This window comes from Rhinopithecus roxellana, chromosome 21 (assembly GCF_007565055.1).
Source record: "Rhinopithecus roxellana isolate Shanxi Qingling chromosome 21, ASM756505v1, whole genome shotgun sequence".
Classification (NCBI taxonomy): Eukaryota; Metazoa; Chordata; class Mammalia; order Primates; family Cercopithecidae; genus Rhinopithecus; species Rhinopithecus roxellana.
The window spans coordinates 12,953,535-12,973,131 of record NC_044569.1 but is presented as its reverse complement, the minus strand read 5'-3'; the positions used below and the strand labels follow the sequence as shown (position 1 = coordinate 12,973,131).

At 40.5% G+C, this 19,597-nt stretch overlaps 1 long non-coding RNA gene across 1 annotated transcript in view; it reads left to right on the top strand.

The window, feature by feature from the left end:
* The window catches only part of LOC115895514, a 38,452-nt gene extending 20,360 nt beyond the window's left edge, over window positions 1-18,092 (top strand). Inside the window, exons 2-3 of the long non-coding RNA XR_004055713.1 lie at window positions 7,140-7,641; window positions 17,848-18,092. This is a non-coding gene — a long non-coding RNA (uncharacterized LOC115895514). The remainder of the gene's footprint in view (window positions 1-7,139; window positions 7,642-17,847) is intronic.
* Window positions 18,093-19,597: the final 1,505 nt, after the last annotated feature.

Below are 19,597 nucleotides of genomic sequence, written 5' to 3'. Positions count from 1 at the left end.
ATGCTGATTTTCTCGTTTCTTAGTTTCATTTTCTCACTCATGAGTAGAAAACATTACATAGTTGTCACTGTCTTAAGCATGCATAGGAGTTTCAGATGCAATGAACCTGGAGATTTTCCCAAGGTGAGCTGAAATAATATTATCTCTTGTGGCACTTAGTACTGTTGCTGAACTTCTCCTTACACTGTTCCTTTTCATAGGGCTCCCGCTTCAATCCAGCCATTTATTCCACGAAGGAATATTGAACACATATTATGCAGAAGGGATTGGGGATATAGCTGTGAACAAGACAGATATAATCTCTGCTTTCAAGGAGACTGTAACTTAGTCATGGTGTGAAGTGAGGAATTTGGGATGGTAGAGTTAAAATTTCTTTACAATACAAGAGCAAAAGGATCAGTTGTATTTAAAAAACGATATAGCAAATCATAGCTGTAGTCTCCAATAGTACACAATTAAATATCAGATAGAGTCATAATAATATTTTAGAAGAGAGACAGTGATCATGACTTTGAAAGTAATAAATACAGTAATAATGGCTAAAGTAAGACACAATGGTTTGTAACATTTACTTCATTTATCTTCAACAGAAGGACAATTTTTAACATTTTTTAAAAAAATGTGTGCCAAAGTTTGTTTCATACTTTTCAAAGAGAAAGGACTTGATCATATCTGTGTTTGAGGAAAAGCAAACTGCACAATGTTTGAAATTAATGATTAGATACATTTTCTTCTGCCCCCAAACAAGCCTCTATTTCCCCAAAACAAAACTTTTCTAAAGTATCTTGGAATGTCCTGGTAATCTCCGGAAGTTGAAAGTATTTTAGTACCGGAGATTTAAACCAGAAATAATTTTATTTTTATCTGCTGGCAAGAGGGAAGGTATAATATTTTCTTTAATAGTATAAAGTCTACAAAAGGGGATCTAATAATAGATCCTACAAAAATCTTTATTGTGGAATGCTGATTGTACTTTAAACTTCAAGTCCAGGTAATATGCATGCATTTGTACCGTTCAGATATTATTATTTACACCTCTGACATAAGTTAAAGAGTGAGCAGCTAGAGAGTAAATAGAAACAATTATTTATTACCTAGCCAGCATTTTTATTCATTTTTGCTGACTCGTAAATTCCCTGATCTGCTCACATTAAGCCAATGCGTCTTTATTTGCATGCAGTCAGAAGGAGGAATTATGACTCTAAAATCAGGAGATCTCTCCCTTAGCTGCAGTGACTCTATGGGGCACACATTGATGGCTAAATTGTCATTTGTTCATTTTTGCCTTCGCTATTTTCTCCCCACACAGATTGCTTGCCAAATGTTTCTGGAAACAGCATGGTCGTTTCCACTTGGAACAACTCACTGTTGGATGCTTATATTTCTTCTGCTGTCAACTTCAGTAATTTGGTCAGAATGACTCCAGCTCTAGTCACAAGTAAATCATTGCTTCATATGAAATTCCTCATTTTTATTGTAGAGGGTGTTAAATGCAATCTTGACTCATAAAGTGATTTATTTCCTCGCTGAGTAAAAAGGACATTAATCCAGTATCTCCAAAATCATTATAGTCACCAGAGAGGCCAGATTGAACTCTATATCCAAATTATCTCTAGTATCCTTTATGTAACCTGAATCCTTTCTCTCTATACTTCCAACGTTCGAAGAACAAATATTACTCTCAGGAGCTTTAAGTTGAAATAGTTATCATGATATTTTTGTACAGTACTGTGTAATTAACATGCACATATGTATTTCACTCAGGTTTTCTACATTTTATGTACATGTACAAAACATTAACAGATTGGAAGAGTGGGTATTTTCAAAGTGGAAAAGCTAAGACTCAGGAGCTAGAAGGCTTGTCCAGGGTGACACAGGCAGCAAGTGACCTTCTGCAAGTGTTAGAATCTCCTGACTTCCTGACCACTGCCCCCTTTCCTACCATGGTCCCCCAACAAGCCAAAGACAGCCAAGGTTAAAAATACAGGTAATGTGTTGGACAATTCACAAAAAGATCATATTGCTGGGATGGATAAACATATTTGACCATTAATCTGGTACCTTTCCTTAAAAAAAAAAACAAACAAACCATAATTGGCTGGGCGCAGTGGCCTGTAATCCCAGCACTTTGGAAAGCCAAGGCAGGAAGGAGTACTGCTTGAGCTCAGGAGTTTGAGACCAGCCTGGGAAACATGGTGAAACCTTGTCTTTACAAAAAATACAGAAAATTAACTGGGCATGGTGGCACGTGCTTGTAGTCCCAGCTACTTGGGAGGCTGAGGTGGGAGGGTCATCTGAGCCCAGGAAGGTTGAGGCTGCAGTAAGCCCGGATGGCACCACTGCACTCCAGCCTGAGCGACAGAGTGAGACCTTGTCTCAAAAAAAAAAAAAAAAAAAAAAGAAAGAAAGAAAGAAACGAACAAACAAATAAACAAACAAACAAAAACCAAAACCACATGATCTTGGGTAAAGAACTGAGCCAGGCGAGGTAGCTCACTCTTCAAGCACTGGCAGGCTGCAACTCAGTTACTGGATTCCTCTTATTCCTTTCTCCCCGCTTTGACTTCAGCTACATTTCCTTTTTACAATTTTTATTTATTTGTTTATTTATTTTGAGATGGAGTCTCTCTGTGTCATCCAGGCTAGAGTGTAGTGGCCTGCGATCTCGGCTCACTGCAATCTCTGCCTCCCAGGTTCAAGCAATTCTCCTGCCTCAGCCTCCTGAGTGGCTGCGATTACAGGCGTGCACCACCAGGCCTGGCTAATTTTTGTATTTTTAGTAGAGACAGGATTTTGCCACGTTGGCCGGGCTGGTCTTGAACTCCTGACCTCAGGTGATCCACCTGCTTCGGCTTCCCAAAGTGCTGGGATTACAGATGTGAACCACTGTGCCTGGCCCTACATTTCCTTTCACATGTGCCCTATTTGTCTTCTGCATTTCCCCTATTTTAGATCTCTTTTATTCGATGCCTTTAGTCCCTTAGGTTTCTTCCACTCCTTTAACCAATTCCGTTTGATAAAGATGCCCTTTTGTCTGATGTTGCTTTTTCTCTCAGACAGTTAAAATTGTGTGAGCTTTCAAACTTTATCAGCCTAGGATGGAACCTCAATTCAGTTGCCTGCTATGTGACTTCAGGAAGGTACAATACTTCCCCCATGCAGAAAATCAGATAAATTAGAACTCACTTCATCCAGTTGCCATGAGCTTTTTAATGATAATTAAATTGTTATATGCATACTGCTTGGTGCACAGGGAAGGTAATCCAAAAGGTAAATACCATTCCCTTGATATGATCATATTCTATCCTCTGTGTGCATTTAGGTTACTTATTTCATATTTCCAGTGCACTGCAATGATGGCCAAGAGGATAATCATGAAAAAACAAGGCTAAGATGAATTCAATACACATCCTCTAAATATAATAGCTATCTGGTCCAACATCTGTATTATCACGATTAATTTAGACAGAAGCATATACAATCACCTACTGGAGTGAAAATCTCTTACTAATTTGTACATGCAAATAGCTTAAGCCTTCCATTTAGAAAATTGTGAAAAATATATTCTTTTCACAATCCAGTGCCACAAGGCTTATTCCCAAAAGATGCATGAACCTGGCCGGGTGGTGGTGGCTCACACCTGTAATCCCAGCACTTTGGAAGGCCAAGGCAGGTGGATCACGAGGTCAGGAGTTTGAGACCAGCCTGACCAACATGGTGAAACCCCGTCTGTACTAAACATACAAAAATTAGCTGGGTGTGGTGATGTGCACCTGTAATCCCAGCTACTCAGGAGGCTGAGGCAGGAGAATTGCTTGAACCTGGGAGGCGGAGGTTGCAGTGGGCCAAGGTCATGCTACTGCACTCCAGCCTGGGCAACAGAGTAAGACTCCATCTCAAAAAAAAAAAAAAAAAAAAAAAAAAAAAAAAAAGCATGAACCTAAGTATACCTAGGTAGTCTATCATCCATTTGTTATTAAATAAACATTTGCTGAATTCCTGTTTTATATCTGACTTTCTGGAGCTGAGGTTAGTTTCCACAGAGAAAAGCACCCAAAGTTACAATGGGCATTCTTGATTGAATTCTTAAGCATTCCCAGTTGATGTGGAGCAACCAAAGATAGGCTTCAGTGAAATTTGGAATCCACATGATTTCAAAATAGACTGGAAACGAAGGAATCCTTGCCACTGTAGAGCTATTTCATGATGGCAGGTATTAGGTTTGGAAGGTGGAAATGGCTCCATTGGCTCAGTGTCCCCAGCGCTATTTCTACCAGACTTCATGGTTTTACATATCCATTCCATACCTCTGGGCCCAGATTCCTGGACATCGTTTGGAAAATGACAAAAGAATGTTTCTCTTAATTTGGTCTCTAATTTTAATCATGAATGTCAAGGTAAAAAATACCTTAGATCATCTCGTCGAAGCCTCTATTTTACAGGTAAGGCAACTGAGACCTAGAGCAGCAGAGAGACTTATCTAAATCATACATCTGGTCAGAAGCAGAGTGGGACTGGGTTGACTATGGGGCAGAGACATCAGACAGAGAGTGCTGCCTTTTGAGCAGAGAGTGTCATGATAAAATCAGTGCTTGGCTCCTTAAACTAGGCTTTAAGCCTTCAGAAGTGTACATGGTGAATTAACCATGCCAATGACGGGAGAGTGGTCGAGATGCTTGCATGAGAATGCTGCTTTTTGTGCAATATTTTGAGAGTATGAGCTGTAAAACCTAAGAAAAAAAAGCATATTATGAAGTTTACATGCATTTTTTCCCTCCAAAAATGATAAATTCTTTATTGGTGAGAATTTTAGGCTACAAGTTTGAAGTCAAAGGCCATCACTGCTAAGGGAAGTTCTCTTTCAGAAAGATGTTTAGGGAGAGTTGTAGAGACTGATAAATTCCCGTATCATGCTTCTAAATATCTTGCATATAAGAGACTGATGTCTCTGCCCCATAGTCAACCCAGTCCCACTCTGCTTCTGACCAGATGTATGATTTAGATAAGTCTCTCTGCTGCTCTAGGTCTCAGTTGCCTTACCTGTAAAACAGAGGCTTCGACGAGATGATCTAAGGTATTTATAAGAAAGAAAAGGCCTGATAATGGGAAATGATCATGATTCAACATTAAGTGAGATAGTGTGATTTCAAATATTTAAAACATTTACACATGGAAAAACCGAAAAACAGTATTCCAAAATATTAGTAGCAGTAATCTCTGAACTGTGGGTGATTTGTTTCCTTTTTAATATTTTTTGGCACTTGCTCATTTTCTGAGACCAACCTGACCAACATGGTGAAACCCCATCTCTGCTAAAAATACAAAAATTAGCTGGGCGTGGTGGTGTGTGCCTATAATCCCAGCTACTCAGGAGGCTGAGTAATAAATATACATCACATTTATTCTTTAAAAGATTGGGCCAGGCACAGTGGTTCACTCCTGTAGTCCCAGCTATTCAGGAGGCTGAGGCGGGAAGATCACTTGAACCCAGGAATGTAAGGCTGCAGTGAGCTATGATTGTTCCACTACACTGCAGCCTGGAACCTCTTTCCAAATATATATATAATACGTACGTGTGTGTGTGTGTGTGTGTGTGTGTGGGAATATGGCTACACACTCACACTTATCTGCATATTTTAAAAGAGCCGTTATCTGACTTACTGTCAGTTATCATAACCATATCATACCCAGAGTATAGTTACCAAAGGAGTCGAAGATGGATGAAAAAGTGGGAAGTTCATAAAGTTATTTCCCTAGACATATAGGCTCTGCAATTCTACGTAGACTGCATCACCACCAGGGGCAGACAGGCTGTGAATAATCAAATGACCCTGGGGTATTCTTTAAGATGGGGTAGGGAGTACAGCTGGACCCTAGGCAGATAGCACCACCCACTCCCCCCTCCTTTTCCTCACCTGACTACCCACAGACTTTCAAGTTGGAGGAAAACCCCCACCTTCTTCTACCCGGTTACTAGATAACTTTCTTTCCAATACTGACCAACCCTTACCCCTCACCATTTATGAGTTGGGGGTTAGGGGAGAAGAAAAATCTTCACAGTTTAAGTTGCTGGCTTAGACTCCGGGAATGTAAAATAAACATCTGGTGGGGGCGGGAGAGGGCTGGGAAACTTTAATTAATACAAGTGCATTAATATTAGTCACAGCTGTAATCCCAGAGCTTTGGGAGGCCAAGGTGGGAAGATTGCTTGAGCCCAGGAGTTTAAGATCAACCTGGGCAACAGAGCAAGACCCCATATCTAAAAAAAGGAAAAAAGTCAGAAACAAGTTGAACCCTGTTTGCTGACTTGAAAAAAGAGAGTTCCGGTAGAGGAGTATTAAAAGGATATGCTTTGATGAAATCATCACAATCCAAGGTTTTATAGAAGGACAAGCCAGCAATTGGAGGGTTCTGGGTCTTTTTCCTTCAGAATTGTCTCAGTCTCCTGCTCTCCTGCTTCCCAGCCACCCTCCACATGTCCTTATTCTGTGGAAACGGCTGAACTCTTCATCCAATTTCCAGCCTAGGTAGCATACAACAGCCCAAAGATAATTTCATATGAACCCAAGGACATGGAGACGGGGAGGGGAGGCTCCTGAGAAGCAAACACACAGGACCACACCTGGTGACAGAGGTAGTGTTTCTGCCATGCTAAAGTTAAGTGAACCCTAAGTAGGTTGCCACATAAAACCCAGGACATTCCCGTACAATTTGAATTTCAGATAAACAATGAATACATTTGTATGCAAGTATGCATACTTACACTAAAAATTATTGGTTGTTTATCTGCTATACAAATTTAGCTAAGCATCCTGTATTTTTACTTGCTAAATTTGTTAATCCTAGTCCTGAGTAAAGTGATAAGATCCAACAAAATAAAATGGTCACCCAATTTAAACATTTAAATAAATACTACTGACAGTCCAGTTCTAATGATAATGTTTTTAAAGGTCTGTATTTCACAGCATTCTCGACTTATATTATTTTGGGATCTTTTACTTGTTAGAATGTAAATAATTTTAATAATTGTGATTATTTACATAATTTATATCACTATGATTAAGCTTTAAGTACTTACAATATGTATCTTCCCTATTTAAGAATAATTCCAATTGATAGCAAGTTATTTTCTTTTTCAGAATGAGCCTTTCAACCATAGAGACTGAAAGACTGAGACTGCATTTGTTTCAGAAAGTGATTGATGCAGAGGTGTGATGATATATTTTCAGTGTGTCTGTCAAGAAGGTGGTGTTGAAATATCTGTGACAATATTGGTGAGGAGTCAGTCTCTTGCTATTTCACAATGGCCTTAATTCTAGTGATGGCAATTTCTTCTTGCAACAAAGAAAGACAGTGACACCAAAGGAGAAATAATCAAAGTGGGATGAAAGGGATTGACATTCGAAAAGACTTCATGGTGATTGGGATAAAATGGAAAAAGATTTTGAAAGCGCTCAATCACAGGGCACTCTACAATCACGAGCTTCATACCTTACACAGTTTCCTTTCCTGTCATACTGACTGTGCTTCTTCAACGTCTGCTGCGAACCAGAAGAAAGAGCAAGGTTTCCAAACACCAACAGGTGAATTCAAGCAACCCACATCTAGATGGAGCACCACTCAATACTACTCAAAAGCCAGGTGAGAGACAACGTGAAATGGCCTTATCCCAAATGGTTAACAGCTGTGTTCAAACACTCCACCAAGAGTTTGGCCAACCACGCAGCAAGAAACAGATGGAATAGAGTGCCTCACTCAGTAGAAAAGCCATAGGATTAAAAGGTCAGAATTTTGGACACAACTCTGCCAGCAACTAGCTTTGGCCTGGGCAGATTTCTCAGGTTCTCCCTCCGTAAAATGAAGACATTGAATAAGACTAAACAGGTACATTCTCAGTCAGGCTAAACGCAAAAAAAACTTAATTCAATTATTTTTTTCCCCAAAACCTCAATTCCTTTGCCTCCCTTTTCCCCCACATGCCTACATGGCAAAGGCCCAACTCTCAATCATGCCAACTATTTCTAATCTCTGAACTACCAGCTCCTGGACAACTGAGAATCACAGGAGAAAGTGGCACCACTGAAGTCAGTACTTCGCCAGATCCCTAGCCAACAGCCCACCCTCACTCAGCAAAGGCCCTGTCCTCAGTTTAGAGAAGTCAGGGAACTCCCTCAAGTCCCTCCTGTTTGTTCTGCTGGTTCACTCCCAATGCACTAATTGTTTTCCTCATCCCATCTCAGCAGAACAGGATCTTGCCCTAGATGATGCTTCATTTTCATTGCTTTATGAGATAACTTTCTTCTCTTCTATTTCATTGGAGGATTCCCTCAGCATGAGATATTTATATCATCTATTTTTTAAGAAAAATACGAAACCAACCCTCTCTTATCTGCCCTTTCCTGCTGTTTCCTTTCTTAAGACTTAACCTCTCTGAAAGAGTAGTCTGTATTTATCATTTCCACTTTCTTACTTTAATACTCTCTTCCACTTACTTCTCTCTATTTTCTGCTACCAACACCCCAGTGAGCACCTCCTAAGGTCATCACCTGTCTTATTGTTAAATCTAGTCAGCACTTTCTAGCCCGCAGGCCTAATCGCACTTTGCACTAAAATGTGTGCTCTGAAATGTCCTTTCTCTTGGCCTTTATGATTTCTGTCTCCCCTTCTGCTCTCTCCCCTCCATCCCAGCACCCAGTCTATCCCTTACATGTTGCTATCCCCAAAGGTAGTGTTCCAGGCTCTTATTTCCTGGCTGGATTTACATACCAGGTTTCCAATATGCTTAACTTTTCCAAAACTGAACTTGTCATTATGCTGTTTAAACCCTCTGTTTTCTTCTCAACTGGGGGATCAGCAGACACCGAATCATTCATAACAGAAATCTTAGCACCACCCTTAAAATCACCATTCCTCGCACCTCAATTATAATTGGTCACTGAATTATATCAATTCTATCTCTTTAGTGTCATATTCATTATCAGGCAGATCTGATATGGTCAGCAACCGACCCGGGACATCCAACTGAAAATCTGTACAGGGTCTAGAGCACCTGTAAGATAAAGCTTACCTCTTTGTGATGGACCTCAAGGCCTTTTTAAAGCCATTCCTTCCATAACTCATTGATCTCATCTCCAGCCTCTCTCCTCTCTTGCACCCTAGAGTTTTGCTAAAACAAATGCCTGAGGTCTCAAAACGGTGCCATGCTCTCATGCTGCCAGGCACCTTGCACCTGCTTATCCTTTCTGCTGGAATTCTCTCACAAATCCTCGGTTTCCCATTTCAGCTGCCCTGCTTGTACTCATGTCTCAAGACTCAGTTTGGGTGTCCTCTCCACCTACAAGTCTTTCTCGGTGCCCAGTCTAGGTTGGTGCTCCTTCTATGTGCTCCCCAAGGTCACCGCTTCAGTTTACCTTGCATCAGTTTTTCAGAATGTCCACAACAAACTACTACAAGTCTGCGTGGTTAAAACAGAAGAAATTGGCCGGGTGCCGTGGTTCACGCCTGTAATTCCAGCACTTTGGGATGCCAAGGCGGGCACACCGCTTGAAGCCAGGCATTCGAGACCAGCCTGGCCAACATGGTGAAACCTCATCTCTACTAAAACTACAAAAATTAGCCAGGCATGGTGGCACGTGCCTGTAATCGAAGCTCCTCAGAAGCCTGAGGCAGGAGAATCGCTTGAACGAGGTTGCAGTGAGCTGAGATCGTGCCACTGCTCTCCAGCCTGGGTGACAGAGTGAGACTCTGTCTCAAAAAACAGAAGAAATTTATTCTCTCACAGTTCTAGATGCTCGAAGTCCAAAATCACAGTGTCTCTCTGAAGGCTCTAGTCCAAAATCACAGTGGCTCTCCTTGCCTCTTCTAGCTCCTAGTGTCCCAGACAACCCTCGATGGTCTTTGGCTTGCAAATGCATCACTCTAATCTCTGCCTCTGTCTTCACCTGATCCTCTCTGTGTGTCTCTGTGTCATTTCCTTTCCTTCTAAGGACAACAGTCATTAGATTTAGTACCTATCAAGTGTGACCTGATCTTAAGTAATTACATTTACAAAGACCCATTACCAAGTATGATCATTTTTTATTTTTATTTTTATTTGAGACCGGGTGTTGCTCTGTTGTCCAGGCGAGAGTGCAGTGGTATGATCCTAGCTCACTGCAGCCTTGAACTCTTGGGCTCATGTGATCCCCCCCAGTCAGCCTCCCAAGCAGCCAGGACTACAGATGTGTGCCACCACGCCCAGACAATTTTTGGGAGACATGAGGTTTCACTGTGTTGCCCAGGCTGCTCTCAAACTCTTGGCCTCAAGTGATTCTGCCACCTTGGCCTCCCTCAGCCCTGGGATTATAGGCATGAGCTACTGTGCCCAGACAGGATTACATTCTGAGGTCCCATTTGGGCATACATGTTGGGGCAGCACGCTACTCAACCCACTACATGTCATGACATTTGTAATACTGTAAGGAAGGAGTTGACTTTTCCATTTCCCCCATCGGACAGTGAGGTCTTTGAGGATGGATCCATGTAATACTCACCTTTCAATTTTTGCTGTCTAGTGCAACGTCTAGCATATAGTAGAAATTTTAAATGTTCTTGGAAATGCAATTATGTGCTTGTATGATTTTCTCGTTTAACAATTAAATTTTCCCTAATTTGATACAACTAACTTCTTTCTAGTTCAACTTTATTTGTACTTCGCTTTCTGTCCTTTGAGTTTTTATTGCATCTACAATATATCCTGTACATAACATCTTTTAATTCAGTCATAAACAGTTCCTATAAAACACAAGGGTTCCAAAGAAAAATATGAGAGAGAAGCAATGGACGCATGAAGTCAACAGACAGCTAAAAAGTAAAAAATAGATGGAAGTGAGACATAGTTTATTATGAAATATCTGGCCCTCCAGATACTTCTTCAAGCATTATATTACCAGAGCTTTTTCAGTTATAATTCTTTGCATTTTAAATATTATACAAACCTTCTAGTTGCCTTGAACAAAGGCATTTTCAATGAGGTACTATATTGGTGTTGCTACGAGTGTGAGATTAAGTGTAAGTAAGTGTGAGATATCGGTTAGCTTCTGTAATAAAGAAACTAAAAAAACCCACTGACCCCAACAAGGAAAAGTTTGTTTTTTATATAGTAACCATAGTTAAATAGTTCAGGGGAGCTTGAATGGGGGAGGGGTCTGCACCATGGACTCAACTTCCTCCTACCATGATGCTCTGCCATGCTCTAGAGCTGCTCCATCCGATTTGGCAGCCAATGCCCACGTGTGGCTATTCAGCTCTTGAAATGTAACTAGTCCAAACTAGGATATGCTGTAAGTATAAATGTCGTATTTCAAAGATTGGTGGGAATAAAAAAAGCATAATAAATCTCATTAATAATTTTCTATTGATCGCAGTTTGAAATAATATTTTGAATGTACTGAGTTAAAAATAAGTTACTAAATTTAATTTCATCCATTTCTTTGTATTTTTTTAAAGCTTACAAATTTTTACATTACATGTGTGGCTCATGCTGTATTTCTATGAAACAATGCTGTTCTAGAATATATTGTATCATCCTCCTCTGTATGGTAAAAGCTGATTTACAGTACTACATACCTGGTCAGCTAGCAGGAAAAAGGAAAGAAAGAAAAGTAGAGAGTTAAGCATTTCCTTTTAAGGAAATGATATATTATTTGCACATGTCAGTTCACTCACATTTCACTGGTGAGACCTTGGTCCCATGGCCCTATCAAGCAGCACAGAATGCAAGGAAATGCCGTGCATGGATGGGCAGCCATGTGCCATACTGGAAAGAAATGTAGGGGAGAAAAGGGGAAGAATGGATTCTGGGGTGGCAAATACAAACTAGTGTTTGTTAGTATCAAGTGTGAACTGATCTTATGTAATTACGTTTACAAAGACCCATTTCCAAATAAGATCGGTTTTTTGATTTTTATTTTTAGAGGAAAGGTCTTGCTCTGTTGCCCAGGAAAGAGTCCAGTGTTGTGATCCTAGCTCACTGCAACCTTGAACTCTTGGGCTCATGTGATCCTCCCTGATCAGCCTCCCAAGCAGCTAGGACTACAGGCTTGTGCCACCACGCCCAGATAATTTTTTTTTTTTTTTTTTTGACAGAGTCTCGCTCTGTCGCCAGGCTGGAGTGCCATGGCGCGATCTTGGCTCACTGCAACGTCTGTCTCCCAGGTTCAAGCAATTCTCCTGCCTCAGCCTCCCAAGTAGCTGGGATTACAGGTGTCCACCACCACACCTGGCTATTTTTTTAATTTTTAGTAGAGATGGGGTTTCACCACATTGGCCAGGATGGTCTCAATCTCCTGACTGCATGATCTGCCTGCCTTGGCCCTGCAAAGTGTTGGGATTACAGGTGTGAGGCACTGTGCCTGGCCCCAGATAGTTTTTTTTGGTAGAGATGAGGTCTCACTGTGTTGCCCAAGTTGTTGTCAAACTCCTGGCCTCAAGTGATTCTGCCACCTTGGCCTCCATCAGCACTGGGATTATAGGCATGAGCTACTATTCCCAGAGAAGATCACATTCTGAGGTTCTAGTTGGACATGAATTTTGTCAGGGGGGCACTATTCAACCCACCACATGTCATAACATCTGTAATACTGTAATGAAGTAGTCTGTTTTCCCACTTCCCCCATTGGACAGTGAGGTCTTTGAAGATGGAACCTCATGTAATCCTCTGTCACAGATATATTTCTTTAAAAAGGTATTGAGTTGACTTTAAGTAGAAGAGAGTTTAAAGGGCTTCCCTGAGAGTGAGGATCAGGAAAAATGAAGTAAGAGGATATCAAGAAACCTGATGAAAAATAACCAAACTAAGATATTTCAGCATCTAGATTGAGAAAGTAAAACAAGGAAAAAGGGATAAACAGTGACTCGGGACAAAAAGGGGCCAGCAACAGAAAAGATGCCCTTGCACTCTAGACAGTGTGGAACAGGGAGGGAGGAAGGATATCTGCATAGTCACCTTCCTGATTCTGTAACGGGTCCAGAATTTTGGTTATGGCTTTGATCCCAAATGCTGGAGAAGTGATATGGGAAATCAATAGAAAACTAAGATCTAAAGAGCTTGGAATTGCTCAGATTGACAGGAAGACAAAGTAGATAATTATGGCAGGAAGGAAGTTTCAGTGATGGAGTCCTGTGAAGATGGTAACTTAAACATATACCTTTGACTTCAACTGCCTCTTAACTCCTTTTCTGTAGGGATGCTGCAGCAAAGGACGAAAGCTAGCAGAGCACCTAGGACACATATGAAGCTGTAGAGTCTAACAGGATCTCAGGAAGAAGGTAAATTAGCTTCAGAGTAGAGTGCTTGATTGTCAATGAAGTCAGAGACTAAAAGCCAGATTGTGTGATTTCAGAGGGTCCAGATGTCTCTAACACTATTTGTATTCCTGTCACCCTAGGAGGGTCCTTCAGCCTTTACTCACTCAAGTCCATTGAAGGAAAGTCTACTGAGTGACTGAGTTATTTAATGTCCATTGTTGAGGAAAAGCTACATCTTATCCTTAGGAAGGCCTGACAGCAAAGAGACTTATTCCTTCTGTCTTAAGTGGGTGGTTGGATTTCGACAAGGTTTATTTTAACCACTTATTCATGATAATAGAATTTTCTTTATCTTCCACTACTGTTTGGCACTGCTCCAGAGACTCTCAGGGCTTGAGTGAGGCAATCCCAAACCATAACCAGCTTCAAAAAACAAATCACATAAGAAACCTTAGAAACCAGAGGGATATCAGATTGACTCTCAGTACAGTTAGCTAATAGAAAAGCAGGAAAAAATACTTTAAAATTACTTTCATGGTAAAACAACCAGAACATCTAAGAAAACCAGCTAAAATAAAAATTTGTATTTGACCTGAAAAAACAGTAGTGGTCTGAAGATCAATTGAAAGAAACACTAGTAGATAAGGTAGAAATATAAAGAGATGAAAACTGTAGGAGGAAAGATAGGAGGTATGAAAAGATGAAGCCTGGAAAACTATATCTTCAAGGAATAGGATGTTCAAAGATGAAAAAGTAATACACAGAGAAGAATAATTACCAGGAAGAATTTTTTTTTCTAATTTGAAGGGAAAAAATTGAGAATATAATGAAAGAACAGAATGAATCCCATCAGGATTAATAGTCATACACACACACACACACACACACACACACACACAGCCCAGTAAAACTTCTGAACTCCAAGTTAAAGAAAACACATTGGATACTACACAGAAGGGGAAAAAACAGACAAATGTCAGACTTCTCATTGGTAACACTAGTTGAAAAGAGAACAGATCTAAAAAAGCCATTACACATCAGAGCTATATTTCATCTCTTCCAGAATAAAAGGCATTTTCAGATAAGCCAATATACATATTTTATGCTTCCCAAATACTGTATCCAAGGAACTTACTGAAGCATGCAATTAAATCAAGAGAAATTAAAATTGACTGAGTGCAATTAAATCAGAACATAGATCTCAAGACAGGGAATGATGAAGACAGAACATAAAGGTGCACAATAAATATATATACACATAGATATGTTCGTAATGAAAATATTGAAAGAAAAAGAGCATACTGTGTGAGGGGCCAAGATGGCAGATTAGAAGCAGCTGCAGTCCGTGGCTCTCATGGAGAGGAATGAAAATGGCCAGTGAATTCAGCACCTTCAACTGAAAACCCAGTTCCTGCACTGGGACTTTCTAGGTGGAAAACTTGACCCACAGAGAATGAAGAAAGGCAGGCTGGGGCAACGAGCCACCTGGGAGCAGCACAAAGCCAAAGAAACTTCTGCTCTCAACCAAGGGGACTGGTGAGTGATTGTGCAACCCTGCCCAGGAAACCACACTTCTCCTATGGATCTTTGCAAACCATGGATCAGGAGAGCCCATACTACCAGGGCCTTGGCTCTGATAGACAGCATTGTGCAAAGTCTTGGCAGAGCAGCCACTCAGACACACACAGAGACCCAGGAGTTTTATGAACTTCAGCCCCGGGAATCCCAGCAAGGTGGGAGATTCGTCCTTACATTCCCCTAGGAAGGAGGTGGAATCCAGAAAGGCAAGCAGCATCGTTCTGCAGGCCCAACTTCCACAGCACCTCACAGATTAGCTCTACTGGCTTGGAATTCCAGCCAGCCAGCTACACCAGGCTGGAGACACTGCCTGAGATGGACCAAGTTCTAGTTGGGAAGGGCAACCACTGTCACTATGGTTCAGTCAACTCAGCCATTCTAGCCTGCTGGCTCCAGGGAGTCCAGGCGGTCCAGAGGAGTCCCCCACAATGCAGCATAGCTGCTGTGCCAGATCATGGCCAGACTGCTTCTTTAAGTGGAACCCCAATCCATCCTTCCTCATTAAACAGAGCCTTCCTGCAGGAATTTCAGCAACTCCAGCCAGGGTTATCCAGATAGAACTCTGATCTTTCCCTGGGACAGAGCCCTGTGGTGGGAGGAATGGCTGCTGTCTCTGCCTCTGTGGTTTAGCTGACTTAGTCTTTCCTGCCTGCTGGCTCTGGAGAGTCCAGGCAGTCTGGACAAGGAAGGGTTCCCTCCAACGCAGCACACCTACTCTATCAAAAAACAGTCAGACTGCTTCTTTAAGTGGGTCCCTGATCCCATTCCTCCTGACTGGGTGAGACCTCCCAGCAGGGGTCTCCAGATACCTCCCACAGGACAGTTCATGTTGGCAACTGGTCAGCATCCCCCTGGGATGAAGCTTCCAGAGAAAGGAAAAGGCTGTCATCTTTGCTGTTTTGCAGCCTTCATTGATGATACCTCCAGGTATGGGAAAAACCAAGGCAGCTAAGGTCTGGAGTGGGGCCCTAGCAAACCGCAACAGCCCTACAAAAGAGTGGCCTGCATGTTAACAGAAAAACAAACAGAAAGCAACAGCGTCAGCAAAAAAGACCCCATAAAAATCCTATTCAAAGGTCAGCAACTTCAAAGATCAATGGTAAATAGGCCCATAAAGATGAGAATGAATCAACACAAAAATGCTGAAAACTCAAAAAGCCAGAGTGCCTTTTCTCCTCCAAATGACCAAACACCTCTTTAGCAAGGGCACAGAACTGAGCTGAGACTGAGATGGCTGAATTGACAGAAAAAGACTTCAGAAGGTGGTTAATAATGAACTTCACTGAGCAAAAGAAGCATGTTGTAACCCAATACAAAGAAGCTAAGAATTGTGATAAAACAATACAGGAGCTGATGACCAGGATAACCAGTTTAGAGAGGAATATAATTGACCGGATGGAGCTGAAAAACACAAGAACTTCTCAATGCAATCACAAGTATCAACAGCAGAATAGACCAAGCAGAGGAAAGAATCTCAGAGCTTGAAGACTATCTTTCTGAAATCAGACAGGCAGACAAGAATAGAGAAAAATGAACGAAAAGGAATGAACAAAACCTATGAGAAATATGGGATTATTTAAAAAGACCAAACCTACAACTGATTGGGGTACCTGAAAGAGACAGTGAGAATGGAATCAAGTTGGAAAACATACTTCAGGATAACATCCAGGAGAACTTCCCCAACCTGGCAAGACAGGCTAATAGTCAAATTCAGAAAATCCAGAGAACCCTAGTAAGATAGTCTATGAGACGAACAGCCCCAAGACACACAATCATCAGATTCTCCAAGGTCAAAATGAGAGATAGCACCACTGAACTCCAACCTGAGCAACAGAGTGAGACTCCGTCTCAAAAAAAAAAAAAAAAAAAAAAGATATGAAAGGTTATATATTGTATGATTCAATTTATCTCATGTCAAAAGTGGCAAGTTTGATCTATAGACATCAAATACTGATTACTTTGGAGGGCAGTGATCCCTGAGGTAGGCTTCAGAGATGCAGGTAATGTTTCATATCTTGATCTGGGTAACGTTTATATGGGATTGATGCTTGGTAAAAAGTAATTGATGTTTATGTACTTTTCTGTATTAATATTATACTTCATAAAATTTATATGAAAAGAAACAAAGGAATGGAGTTACCATGATTGGAGTTACTATGGTGATGACTGGTCCATCATCTAGTCTTTGGGACTAAGGAGAGGCTGACCTCACCTGAGCACATTGATTGTCAGTTAATACCTAGATAAAATCAGGTCATTTTCACAGAGAAGCAGGGGAGAATGGCTGTTAAATAGTGACTGATACATGCAGTTATTTTAAAAATGAGTTAGCTCCATGTCCATACATTTGCCTGGATATCCACCATGAATTTTGAAATAAGAAAAGATGCTAAGTAATAGTCTCGTTTAAGTAAAAACCCCTCTTATATATGGAGAATGGGGTGGAAAAAGACACACACCAAGCTAGTAATACTGTGTCCCCAAGGGCGGGTAGATGGGAGGAGATGGGGACAGAACTTACCAGGGTTTTCTCGTTTTTGTGTTGTTTCACTGACTGTAGAAAGTACATGCACTTTTGTATCTTTTGAAGCACAATTTACTAATAGATTTAAAATCAAAAAGGATAATAATTTAGTGAATTAGAAACTAAGGCATGAGGAATGGGTGAATGAAACACTGATTATGAGAGAGGGCATGGTTGTAGTACAGGACTGTGTTATAAAGCGGAGTGAAGATGAGGAGGCAGGCGAAGGGAGGGCCAGGTGTAACTTTTTCTCCTATGCTCGTGGTATCTCAATTAAGTGAAGCATTGCTTTGCCAGATTATCCCTTTAATAACCCACAGAAACCTATGCCATGACTGCTTCTAGGTGCTTTTGTTCCTCGGCACCACTTCTCAAGTAAAGTTTGAAAACTGTTAGCATAGAGCCTCATGGGAAAGCAGAATTCATGCTTCTGATCGAATTTCTTTCTGTGTCTCAAGGAGAGAAGAGCAAAGCAAGAAAAGTCCGTTTTGTTTGGAAACACCCACCTTCCGGAGCCATTTGTTTCCTGGGAGGAGAAAAGACACCACCATTCTGAATAAAACCAGCTTTTTTCTTGGTCATCCGGTTCACAGATCTGAGGAGCAGGGGCGTGCACACAACGTTTTTCATTAGCTATTTGGATGTCGTTACCACATCTTATCAATGCGAATTAATACTGGCACCACAGTGTCACATCGACCTTCAAGACTTTTCCTCATTTATTCTGGTTGCCTTAACTTTTTCTCAGGTATGAAATAAATAGCTGTAAAAATATGTAAAATTGTTTTATCATTCATTTAATATCAAAATTACTGAATTTTACATTCCTTCTTGGCTATGAATTTTATATTAAGCAATGCATAAAACAGCTATGCAAATGCAATTGAGACTTCATTGTCAAGCTGCTATGCATCTCATAAGACTTTTTAAAAAATAAATGCTTCTGCCAATATTGGCTTTGGATTCCTTGATTTTAAGTTGTCTATTTTTCAGGTGGGTAGATAATAATGATACTAAACCAATTAAAAGTTTCTGTTTAAATCAGTGGATCACAAATATATTTGATGTTTATTATTCATTGTTATAAAGAAAAACACAAGCAGAAATACAACAACCAAAAGAACAGCACAAATAAAATTTGGAAGAGAGAGGAAAGTTAGAAGCCAGTGAAAATTGAACTATTCCTTCAACTTTCAACATGGGAACTCAATAGACCCTGTTTATAAAAATTGATACATCAAGAAATAGAAGTATAAACATACTATCAGATTTAAAAGTGCTAACCTCTAAGAACTAAAATAAGCAATAGTTAAAAGTATGTATCATTGAAGTGGATATTGGTGGAGTGGGGAGCTGCACAGGCTTGCTTTTTATTTTCTACCTTTCCTTAACTATTTGAAAAAACACCATCTATAAAGTATAACAAAAATAGGTTTTTCAGAAAAGAAGAATAAATTAGAATACAGTTCAATGTTATTCACATCTTGGATAATGTTTTAAATCACTAATGTTGAAATCTGCTACAGTTTGATCTTTACTAATAACAGGATTCCTTTCTTTTCATTTTGACATAGTACTTTTTAATGGTGGCAAAATTCGGATTACCATATTCAAATAGGACTTGAGCTTGGTTTTAATCCTCACAATTTCAGAATATCTTCCATTGTTATTAGTTTTAATTTTTCTTTTTAGTAGTCAAAGCATGTGATAAAAATAAACAATGAAAATATATACTTTAAATGACTTCCATACATCCCCACCTCTGCTAATGAAGGGCACCACGTGGCCCCTGTCACCTTGGGATCCAATTATATTCATGGCAATTAGGCTTCCCAGTTTCGAGGCAGCTGGCCCCCACTGTAGTTTCTGACCTGCAGAGAAGATGAATCACAAAGATCTTCAAAGATGTTGGGACTTCACTCACAAATTTATTTCTCACAGTCTTGGAGAAAGTTGTGTCTTCTGGACCCTTCCAAGGTGCATAAACAGGTTTTAAATGATAAGTCCATACCCCAATCTCCTTAAGCCTTGGATATGTTCCTCTACAGTGTGCCAAGGCAGTTCTGGCATTTCAACTTCATTTAGGGTAGGCTTACCTTTCAGTTCATATTTCAGTCACCAACCAACCAAACTGTTGGAGCTCTTTCTGACTCCTTGAACCACAACATTGAATCCAGAATTTCCGCTTAGTGGACACATATCAGCCTG